At 71.9% G+C, this 10624-nt stretch overlaps 1 long non-coding RNA gene across 1 annotated transcript; it reads right to left on the bottom strand.

Annotated features, from left to right (window-relative positions):
* Positions 1 to 5504: 5504 nt before the first annotated feature.
* Positions 5505 to 9708, bottom strand: LOC136787458 (uncharacterized). The gene is made up of 4 exons (XR_010826911.1): positions 9616 to 9708; positions 7109 to 7316; positions 5744 to 5820; positions 5505 to 5621 (listed from the first exon to the last, which is right to left on the bottom strand). It is a non-coding gene; the product is annotated as an uncharacterized lncRNA (long non-coding RNA).
* Positions 9709 to 10624: the final 916 nt, after the last annotated feature.

Below are 10624 nucleotides of genomic sequence, written 5' to 3'. Positions count from 1 at the left end.
AAGGAATCTTATAAAGGGGGTCCTGGAAGGGGGTCCCATAAAGGGATCCTATAAGAGGGTCCCACAAGGGGGTCCCCCTATAAGGGGGGTCCTGGAAGGGGGTCCCATAAAGGAGATCCTTTAAGGGGGGTCCCATAAAGGGGATCCTATAAGGGGGGTCCCGGAAGGGGGTTTCGACAACAGAGCTCCCATAAGGGGGGCGCGGGAAGGCAGGGTCCCTATGGGGGGCCCCACAAAGTGGGTCCTATAAGGGGGGACCTATAAAGGGGCTCCCATAGCGGGGGTGGGGGGATACTGGGGAGCGAGGGAGGGCCCTACGGGGGCTCAGGGCCCTATGGGGGGGTCGAGGGCCCCATAACGGGGTCCTGTAGGGGGTGGGGGGATGCCGGGGGGTTCTGGGGGCTGAGCCCCGGGGTGCCTCGCTGGGGGTCCCCCCCCCCCATGGGGTCCTGCTGGGGACTGGCTCAGGGACCCCCCACGGGCCCCCTTCGGAAGCAGAGATTTGGGGATTTCCCCCCCCCCGTACGCGGCCCCGTTGGTGCGGCCCACCCCAACCCCCCCCCCCATAGGGGGCCCAATTGGTGCGGCCCACCCCAACCCCCCGTTTTGGGGTCCATTTTGGTACAGCCCAATTTAAGCCCTCCCCCCCCCCAGCCCCCCTATTTGGGGTCCCCTTGGTACGGCCCCACCCCAGCCCCCCCCCCCCCCCATTTTGGGACCCATTTGGTACCTCCCGCTCCCAGCCCCTCCCCCGCCCCCCCCCCTCTTTTGGTACCTCCCGAGCGCTCCCCGCCGGCGCCCCCCTTAGCCCCGCCCCCTCCCCCTTAGCCCCGCCCCCTCCCCCTTAGCCCCGCCCCCTCCTCCTCAGCCCCGCCCCCGCACGTGCCGCGCGAAGGCCCCGCCCCCCGCCGACGTCATCGCCGACGTCATCGCCACGCCCTGACGCCCGGCACGCGGCGGCCTCGCAGCGCACCCCCCCGCCCCACACTTGGGGGCTCAGACCCACACTTGGGGGCCGGACCCACACATTGGGGTCCCCCGGCCCCATTCCGGGGGTTCTGCTCATGAAAACCCCAAAACGGCCCCAAAAAGGCTCAAAACGGCCCCAAAAGCGGGGTACCACCCCCGCACCCCACACTTGGGGGGCTCAGACCCACACTTGGGGGGCCGGACCCACACATTGGGGTCCCCCAGCCCCATTCCAGGGGGTTCTGCTCATAAAAACCCCAAAACGGCCCCAAAAAGGCTCAAAACGGCCCCAAAAGTGGGGGTCCCCCCCCAGCTCCCCTCACGGCGCCCCAAAACCCCACAGATCAGGGCCTCAAACCCCACACTTGGGGGTCCCTGCCCCACACTTAGGGGTCTCCCCCACACTTGGGGGTCCCCCAGCCCCACACCCGGGGGCCCCCAGCCCCACGCCGGGTCCCACCCCACTCTCGGGGGGGTCTGACCCCAATCTCGGGGGGGTCCCGCCCCACACGGCGCACCCCCAGCCCCACACTTGGGGGTCCCGAGCCCAATCTCGGGGCTCCCGCCCCACACGGCGCTCCCCCAGCCCCACACCCGGGGGTCTCGCCCCACACCTGGGGGTCCCCCAGCCCCACACTTGGGGGTCCCCCAGCCCCACACTTGGGGGTCCCGAGCCCAATCTCGGGGGTCTTCCCCCACACTTGGGGGGGTCCCGAGTCCATCTCAGGGGTCCCCCAGCCCCACACTTGTAGGTCCTGCCCCACACTTGGGGGGTCTCGAACCGAATATCGGGGGTCCCGCCCCACACTTGGGGGTCCCGAGCCCAATCTCAGGGGTCCCCCAGCCCCACGTTTGGGGGTCCGGCCCCACACTTGGGGGGGTCTCGCCCCACACGCTGCTCCCCCAGCCCCACACTTGGGGGTCCCGAGCCCAATCTCGGGGGTCCCCCAGCCCCACACTTGGGGGGGATCTCGCCCCACACGCCGCTCCCCAAGCCCCACACTTGGGGGTCCCAGCCCCACATCTGGGGGTCCCCCAGCCCCAGACTTGGGGGGGTCTCGCCCCACATCTGGGGGTCCCGAGCCCAATCTGGGGGTCCCCCAGCCCCACACTTGGGGGTCCCGAGCCCGATCTCGGGGTCCCCCAACCCCACACTTGGGGGGTCCCCGCCCCACACTTGGGGGTCCCCCGCCCCACACTTGGGGGTCCCCCGCCCCACACCCACCCCACACTTGGGGTCCCCAGCCCCACACTTGGGGGTCCCGAGCCCAATCTCGGGGGTCCCCCAGCCCCACACTTGGGGGGTCTCACCCCACACGATGCTCCCCCAGCCCCACACTTGGGGGGGGTCTTGCCCCACACTTGGGGGTCCGCAGCCCCACACTTGGGGGATCTCACCCCACACTTGGGGTCCCCAGCCCCACACCTGGAAGTCCCGAGCCCAATCTCGGGGTCCCCCAGCCCCACACTTGGGGGTCCCGAGCCCAATCTCGGGGGTCCCCCAGCCCCACACTTGGGGGTCCCGAGCCCAATCTCGGGGGTCCCCGCCCCACACTCGGGGTCCCCCCAGCCCCACACTCGGGGTCCCCGCCCCACACTCGGGGTCCCCCCGCCCCACACTCGGGGTCCCAGCCCCACACTCGGGGTCCCCCCGCCCCACCTCACCGGACGCTGTCGGGAGCGATCGGAGCCGGGCCCTCGGAGCCGCCGCCGCCGCCGCCGGGTGCCGGTACCGGGGGGGCGCGCGGCGCGCGCGGAGCCTTAATTGGGCACGGCCGGGAGGGGCCCCGCCCACCGGGGGGGGCACCGGGGGGGCACCGGGGGGGCGCCGTGGGGCGGGGGGGGCTGTGGGGGCCTTATGGGGCTCTGTGGGGCTCTGTGGGGCCGTATGGGGCTGTATGGGGCCGTATGGGGCCGTATGGGGCGCTATGGGGTGGGGGGATGCTGTGGGGTGGGGGGGGGTCGTAGGGATGCTGTGGGGCGGGGGGGCACCAGGAGGGTGCTGTGGGGTGGGGGGGGCTGGGGGGGGGTTATGGGGCCGTATGGGGCCGTATGGGGCCATATGGGGCCCTATGGGGCGCTATGGGGCGCTATGGGGCAGGGGGTGCTGTGGGGTGAGGGGGTTGTAGGGATGCCATGGGGCGGGGGGGGCACCGGGAGGGTGCCGTGGGGTGGGGGGGCTGGGGGGGGGGCCTTATAGGGTGGAAGGAGGTCGTAGGGACCCTATAGGGGCATGTGGGGTGGGGGAGGTCCTAGGGGTGCTATGGGGTGCTGGGGGGTGGGGGGGGTTGTAGGGATGCTGTGGGGTGGGGGGAAGTCATGGGGGTCCTATGGGGCCCTATAGGGCAGGGGGAAGTCGTAGGGATCCTATAGGGGCGTACGGGATGGGAGAAAGTCAGGGGGATGCTGTGGGGTGGGGGGAGGGTGTAGGCATCCTATGGGGCCCTATAGGGCAGGAGGGAGTCATAGGGATCCTATAGGGTGGGGGAATCATAGGGATCCTGTGGGGCCCTATAGGGCAGGGGGAGTCATAGGGATCCTATAGGGTGGGGGGAAGTCATGCGGATCCTATGGGACCCTACAGGATAGGGGGAAGTTGTAGGGATCCTACGGGGCCCTGTAGGGTAGGGGGAGCTGTAGGGATCCTATAGGGGTGCGCGGGTTGGGGGAAGGTCACGGGGATGCTATGGGGTGGGGGGGGGAGATCGCAGGGCTCCTACGGGGCCCTATAGGGTGGGGAGAAGCTGTGGGGCTCCTACAGAGCTCCGTGGGGCGGGGGGGCCTGCAGGAACCCTATGCGGCTTTAAGGACAGAGGAACGCCGTGGGAATCCTATAGGCCCCCGCGGGACGCGGGGAAGGGCGAGGAACCCTACAGGACCCTATAGAGTAAGGAGGCGCCTTTGGGTCCTTATGGGGTCCTTACGGGGTCCTTACGGGGTCCTTACGGGGCAGGGGGGCTGCGGGAACCCTGTGGGGCACGGGGAGGTCACAGGGGGCCTATAGGGCCCCATAGGGTGGGGGTGGGGGGCTGTGGGGATCCTACAGGGCCCTATAAGGCAGTGGGGGCCTGGAGGCATCCGTGGGGGGCCGTGGGGCGCTATGGGGCAGGAAATGAGGCAGCGCCGGAAGCGGCCGGGCCCCGATAGCGCCTGGGGGGGCCGGGGGGGTCGCTACCGGGGGTGGGGGGGCGTTATGGGGGCGGGGGGCGCCTGTGGGGTGCCCCACATGTGTGGGGGGGCTGGGCTGGGCCTGCAGCGGGTGTGGGGCTGGGGGGTGTGGGGCGGGGGGTGTGGGGCAGGGGGGTGTGGGGCAGGGATGTGTGGGGCAGGGATGTGTGGGGCAGGGGGGTGTGGGGCAGGGATGTGTGGGGCAGGGACGTGTGGGGCAGGGACGTGTGGGGCTGGGACGTGTGGGGCAGGGATGTGGGGCTGGGATGTGTGGGGCAGGGGGGTGTGGGGCAGGGGGGTGTGGGGCAGGATGTGTGGGGCAGGGACGTGTGGGGGGGGACGTGTGGGGCAGGGATGTGTGGGGCAGGGACGTGTGGGGCAGGGATGTGGGGCAGGGATGTGTGGGGCAGGGATGTGTGGGGCAGGGATGTGGGGCAGGGATGTGTGGGGCAGGGATGTGTGGGGCAGGATGTGTGGGGCAGGGACGTGTGGGGCAGGATGTGTGGGGCAGGGGGGTGTGGGGCTGGGGGGTGTGGGGGCAGGGACGTGTGGGGCAGGGACGTGTGGGGCAGGGATGTGTGGGGCAGGGACGTGTGGGGGGGACGTGTGGGGCAGGGATGTGTGGGGCAGGGACGTGTGGGGGCAGGGATGTGGGGCAGGGACGTGTGGGGCAGGATGTGTGGGGCAGGGACGTGTGGGGCAGGATGTGTGGGGCAGGGACGTGTGGGGCTGGGATGTGTGGGGCTGGGATGTGTGGGGTGGGGATGTGTGGGGCAGGATGTGTGGGGCAGGGACGTGTGGGGCTGGGGGGTGTGGGGCAGGATGTGTGGGGCAGAAACGTGTGGGGCAGGGATGTGGGGCAGGGATGTGTGGGTCAGGGATGTGTGGGGCTGGGATGTGGGGCTGGGACATGTGGGGCAGGGACGTGTGGGGCAGGATGTGTGGGGCAGCGCCCCCCCCCCCATTCACTGACCTCACCCCCCAGGAATCCTCCACCGCGGTGGGGGGGGGGGGGGGGGCCCAGCCTCGACCCTTGGGTGCCCCCCCGGGACCCACGGCGGGGGGGGGGGCACCCAACCCCCCCCCCCCCCCCCCACCCCCCGCCCCCCCCCCGGCAGGAATTCGGCCCCGCGCTGAGTCACGGCGCCCGCGGCGTAAACACGGCCCCGGCGGCCATATAGGGCCCGAACCGCGCGCACGGGGCCCCCCCGGCCCCCCCCGGGGGGGGGGGGGGGGGCGGCGTGGGGGGGGGCCTCCAACTCCACCCCCCCCCGGCCCCATAGAACGGCCCCCCCCCCCAAAATAAACCGACCCCCGTGGGGTGCGCCGGGCTCTCTTTATTCCCCCTGGGGGGCGTTTTATTATGGGGGGGGGGCATTTTATCCCGGGGGGGCCATTTGGGGGGGGGGGCGCGCTTATGGGGCGCCCCACGGCGAAGGGGGGGGGCAGGCGGTGGCGGTGCTGCAGGGCGGCCAGGCGGGATTCTGGGGGGAGATAAAATGGGGGGGGGGGGGGGTTATTGGGGCGGGGGGCACCCCCCCCCCAAATTTGTGCCCCCCCCCCAAATTTGTGCCCCCCCCCCCCCGCCCCGTCCCGGGGGTCTCACCCAGCTCCCGCAGCCCCCCCCTCGAGCCGCGCGCTCCGGGCCCCCGCCTGCTCCAGCTGCGCCGCCGCCTCCAGGCTCTGTGGGGGGGGGCAGGGGGGGCGTCTGTGGGGCTGGGGGGGGCCCCATGGGGCCGGGGGGGCCCTATGGGGCTGGGGGGGCCCTATGGGGCTGGGGGGGGACACCCCGCAGTACAGCCCCCATAGGGCCCCGCTTCCCGGCCCTATAGGGTCTGGCCCCCCCCCCCATGTGGTCCCCTATGGGGCGCGGCCCCGCTGTGGGGCACGGCCCCCCCCCCGAGTACCCCCCCCATCCCATATCCCCCCCCATAACCCCCCCCCCATGGGGCTCAACGCCCCCCATAGGACCCAGGACCCCCCACAGCCCCCCAACCCCCCTTCACCCCCCTCTATGGGGCACGGCCCCCCCAGCCCCCCCCCACCCCCCGCTATGGGGCCCAGAGACCCCCCCAAACCCCTATAACCCCCCCATCCCATATCCCCCCCCCAGCCCCCCCACAACCCCCCCATGGGGTTCAACGCCCCCCCATAGGACCCAGACCCCCCCCACCCCCCTCTCTGGGGCCCAGAGACCCCCCCACATCCTATGGGGCACAGGGACCCCCCCAAACCCCTGTCCCCCCCAGCCCCCCATAACCCCCTCATGGGGCTCAACAACCCCCCCCATAGGACCCAGGACCCCCCACAGCCCCTCCAGCCCCCCAAACCCCCCGCTATGGGGCACAGAGACCCCCCCATCCCATATCCCCCCCCCAGCCCCCCCATAACCCCCCATGGGGCCCAACCCCCCCATAGGACCCAGGACCCCCCCCCGCCCCCCAAACCCCGAGCCCCCCCATAAGACCCAGGACCCCCCAGCCCCCCAAACCCCCGAGCCCCCCCCGCTATGGGGCACAGGGACCCCCCCCATCCCATATCCCCCCCCAGCCCCCCCATAACCCCCCATGGGGCCCAACCCCCCCCCCCATAGGACCCAGGACCCCCCCAACCCCCTGAACCCCCCCCCCATAAGACCCAGGACCCCCCCACCCGCCCAAACCCCCCTGCTATGGGGCACAGGGACCCCCCCCCACCCCCCCCCAAACCCCCCGAGCCCCCCCCCCCCCCAAGACCCAGGACCCCCCCAGCCCCCCCCCAACCCCCCCACTATGGGGCACAGGGACCCCCCCCACCCCCCGAACCCCCCCCCCATAACACCCAGGACCCCCCCACCCCCCAAACCCCCCGAGCCCCCCCCCCCATAAGACCCAGGACCCCCCACCCACGGCCCCCAAATCCCCCGAGCCCCCCCCCATAACACCCAGGACCCCCCCCCCCAACCCCCCCGCCGTGGGGCAGAGCCCCCCACCTCAGCCAGGCGCCGCAGCCCCCGCCGCGCGGGGGGGCCAGGGCCCCCAGGGGTGTCGGGGGGGGGTCTGGGCTCCCCCCCCCCGGCGCCCCCCCGGCCCAGCTCGGCGGCCCCGAAGGCGGTGGCCAAGGCGCCCAGGTCGGCCCCCAGCACCCCCAGGGCCCGCAGCGGGGGGGGCGCGGGCGGGGGGCGCCCCCAGCTCCGGGCACTGCGGGGGGGGGGGGAGGGGTGGGGGGGGCGTGGGGGAGGGGCGGTGGTGCCCCCCCTTCCACCGTGACCCCCAGCTCCGAGGGTTGAGCCCCCCCACACTTTGTGGGAAAAGGGGGGTGGGGGGGGCTGCCCCACATCTATGGGGTCCCTGCCCCACATCTATGGGGCCCACCCCACATTTAGGGGTCCCTGCCCCACACTTTGGGGTCCCTGCCCCACATCTATGGGGCCCGCCCCACACTTTGGGGGTCCCACCCCACATTTAGGGGGTCCCTGCCCCACACTTTGGGGGTCCCACCCCACATTTAGGGGGTCCCTGCCCCACACTTTGGGGTCCCTGCCCCACGCTTAGGGGTCCCTGCCCCACATCTATGGGGCCTGCCCCATACTTAGCGGGTCCCACCCCCATGCTTAGGGGGTCCCTGCCCCCACACTTACGGGGCCTGCCCCACACTTTGGGGGCCTGCCCCACATTTAGGGGTCCCTGCCCCACGCTTTGGGGGCTTGCCCCACACTTTGGGGTCCCTGCCCCACATCTATGGGGCCTGCCCCACACTTTGGGGTCCCTGCCCCACAGTTTGGGGTCCCTGCCCCACACTTTGGGGGTCCCACCGCATATTTAGGGGTCCCTGCCCCCCATCTATGGGGTCCCTGCCCCACATTTATGGGGCCTGCCCCACACTTAGGGGGTCCCACCCCACATTTAGGGGTCTCTGCCCCACACTTATAGGTCCTGCCCCACATCTATGGGGCCCGCCCCACACTTACAGGGCCTGCCCCACACTTTGGGGTCCCTGCTTCACACTTACGGGGGTCCCACCCCACATTTAGGGGTCCCTGCCCCACATCTATGGGGCCTGCCCCACACTTAGGGGGCCTGCTCCACATCTATGGGGCCTGACCCACACTTTGGGGGTTCCTACCCCACATCTATGGGGTCCCTGCCCCACACTTATGGGGCTTGTCCCACACTTTGGGGTCCCTGCCCCACATCTATGGGGTCCCTGCCCCACACTTATAGGGGCTGCCCCATATCTATGGGGGCTGCCCCACACTTTGGGGTCCCTGCCCCACATCTATGGGGTCCCTGCCCCACACTTTGGGGTCCCTGCTTCACACTTACGGGGGTCCCACCCCACATTTAGGGGTCCCTGCCCCACACTTAAAGGGCCTGCGCTGCACTTATGGGGCCTGCCCCACACTTAGGGGGTCCCTGCCCCACACTTAGGGGCCTGCTGCACATCTATGGGGCCTGACCCACACTTTTGGGGTTCCTACCCCACATCTATGGGGTCCCTGCCCCACACTTATGGGGCTCATCCTACACTTTGGGGTCACTGCCCCACATTTAGGGGTCTCTGCCCCACACTTAATGGGCCTGCCCTGCACTTATGGGGCCTGCCCCACGCTTAGGGGGTCCCTGCCCCACACTTTGGGGTCCCTGCTTCACACTTTGGGGGTCCCACCCCACATTTAGGGGTCTCTGCCCCACACTTATAGGTCCTGCCCCACATCTATGGGTCCCGCCCCACACTTTGGGGGTCCCGCCCCATGCTTAGGGGGTCCCTGCCCCACACTTATGGGGTCCCACCCCACGTTTAGGGGTCCCTGCCCCACATCCATGGGGCCTGCCCTACACTTTGGGGGCCCACCCTCCTCATTTAGGGGTCCCCGCCCCACACTTAGGGGTCCCGCCCCACACCCAGGGGTCCCCATCCCACTTTGGGGCCCCCCCATTACAACCCCCAGCCCCCCCCGAGGCCTCCGCTCCACACCTGGGGGTCCCGCCCCACACTTGGGGGTCCCAGCCCCACACCTGGGGGTCCCGGCCCCACACTTGGGGGTCCCGGCCCCACACCTGGGGGTCCCGCCCCCACACTTGGGGGTCCCCCCCCAATCTCGGGGGTCCCCGCCCCACACCTGGGGGTCCCGCCCCCACACTTGGGGGTCCCCCCCCCAATCTCGGGGGTCCCAGCCCCACACTTGGGGGTCCCCGCCCCACACCTGGGGGTCCCCGCCCCACACTTGGGGGTCCCGGCCCCACACTTGGGGGTCCCGGCCCCACACCTGGGGGTCCCCCCCCAATCTCGGGGGTCCCAGCCCCACACTTGGGGGTCCCACCCTCCTCATTTAGGGGTCCCGCCCCACACCTGGGGGTCCCCGCCCCACACCTGGGGGTCCCGGCCCCACACTTGGGGGTCCCGCCCCACACCTGGGGGTCCCCGCCCCACACCTGGGGGTCCCGCCCCACACTTGGGGGTCCCGGCCCCACACCTGGGGGTCCCCGCCCCCCTCACCTGTGCCCGCAGCTCCTGCAGCCCCCTCCTGGCCGCCCCCAGCGCCTCCTGCAGCTCCCCCAGCGCCGGGGGGGGTCCCTGGGGGGGACAGCGATTGGGGGGGGGTCCCGAAAAGGTGGGGGAGGGGATTTGGGGGGGGGTCCTCGCACTCACCTGGGGGGTCGGCGGGGGCCAGGGGGGCGGTGGCGGTGGGGGGGGCTCTCAGGGCCGCCCCCCGGGGGTCGCAGAGCAGCAGCTGCAGGAGGCGCTGGGTGCTCAGCACCGCGCGGCGCAGCCTGGGGGGGCACGGGGTCACGGGGGGCACGGGGTCACGGGGGGGTTACGGGGTCACGGGGAGGTCACTGGGGGGGGGGGCACGGGGGGGTGATACCTGGCGGGGGGAAGCCGCCCCCTCCCCCTTCCTCCTCCTCCTCCTCCTCCTCCTCGTCCTCGCCCCCCCTCGGCGGGGGGGGGGCCGCGTCCCGCAGGTCGGCGGCGAACTGGAGCTGCCGGGCGGGGGGCCCAGCCCTGGGGGGGGGGGGGGGTCAAAAGGAGACCCCAAATAGGGACACCCCCCCCCCCCCCAGATCCCCCCGTGGGGACGGCCACGGAGACCCCCCCCCCCAAAACAGGGACCCCCCCCCCCAGGGACCCCTCCCCAGGGGGCCTTGTAGGGACCCCCCGGGGAACCCCCCAAATAGGGACCCCCCGTGGGGACCCCCTTATAGGGACCCCCTATTAGGGACCCCCCAATTAAGGCCCCCCCCCCCCAATTAGGGACCTCCCCAGGACCCCCATAATTAGCAACCCCCCCCAATTAGCCCCCCCTTCATTAGGGCCCCCCTTAGGACCCCAAGGGGCCCCCCCGGAGCCCCCTCCCCTCAGAGCCCCCCCTAGAGCCCAGTGGAAGCCCCGCCCCCAGCATAAGCCCCGCCCCCTACATAAGCCCCGCCCCCTACATAAGCCCCGCCCCCTACATAAGCCCCGCCCCCAGGAGCCTCCCCCAGGGCCCCTTCCCATAGGGACCCCC

This window comes from Anser cygnoides, chromosome 29, assembly GCF_040182565.1.
Source record: "Anser cygnoides isolate HZ-2024a breed goose chromosome 29, Taihu_goose_T2T_genome, whole genome shotgun sequence".
NCBI lineage: Eukaryota > Metazoa > Chordata > Aves > Anseriformes > Anatidae > Anser > Anser cygnoides.
Note: the sequence above shows the minus strand (reverse complement) of the source record. Positions and strands in the feature narration are given on the sequence as shown.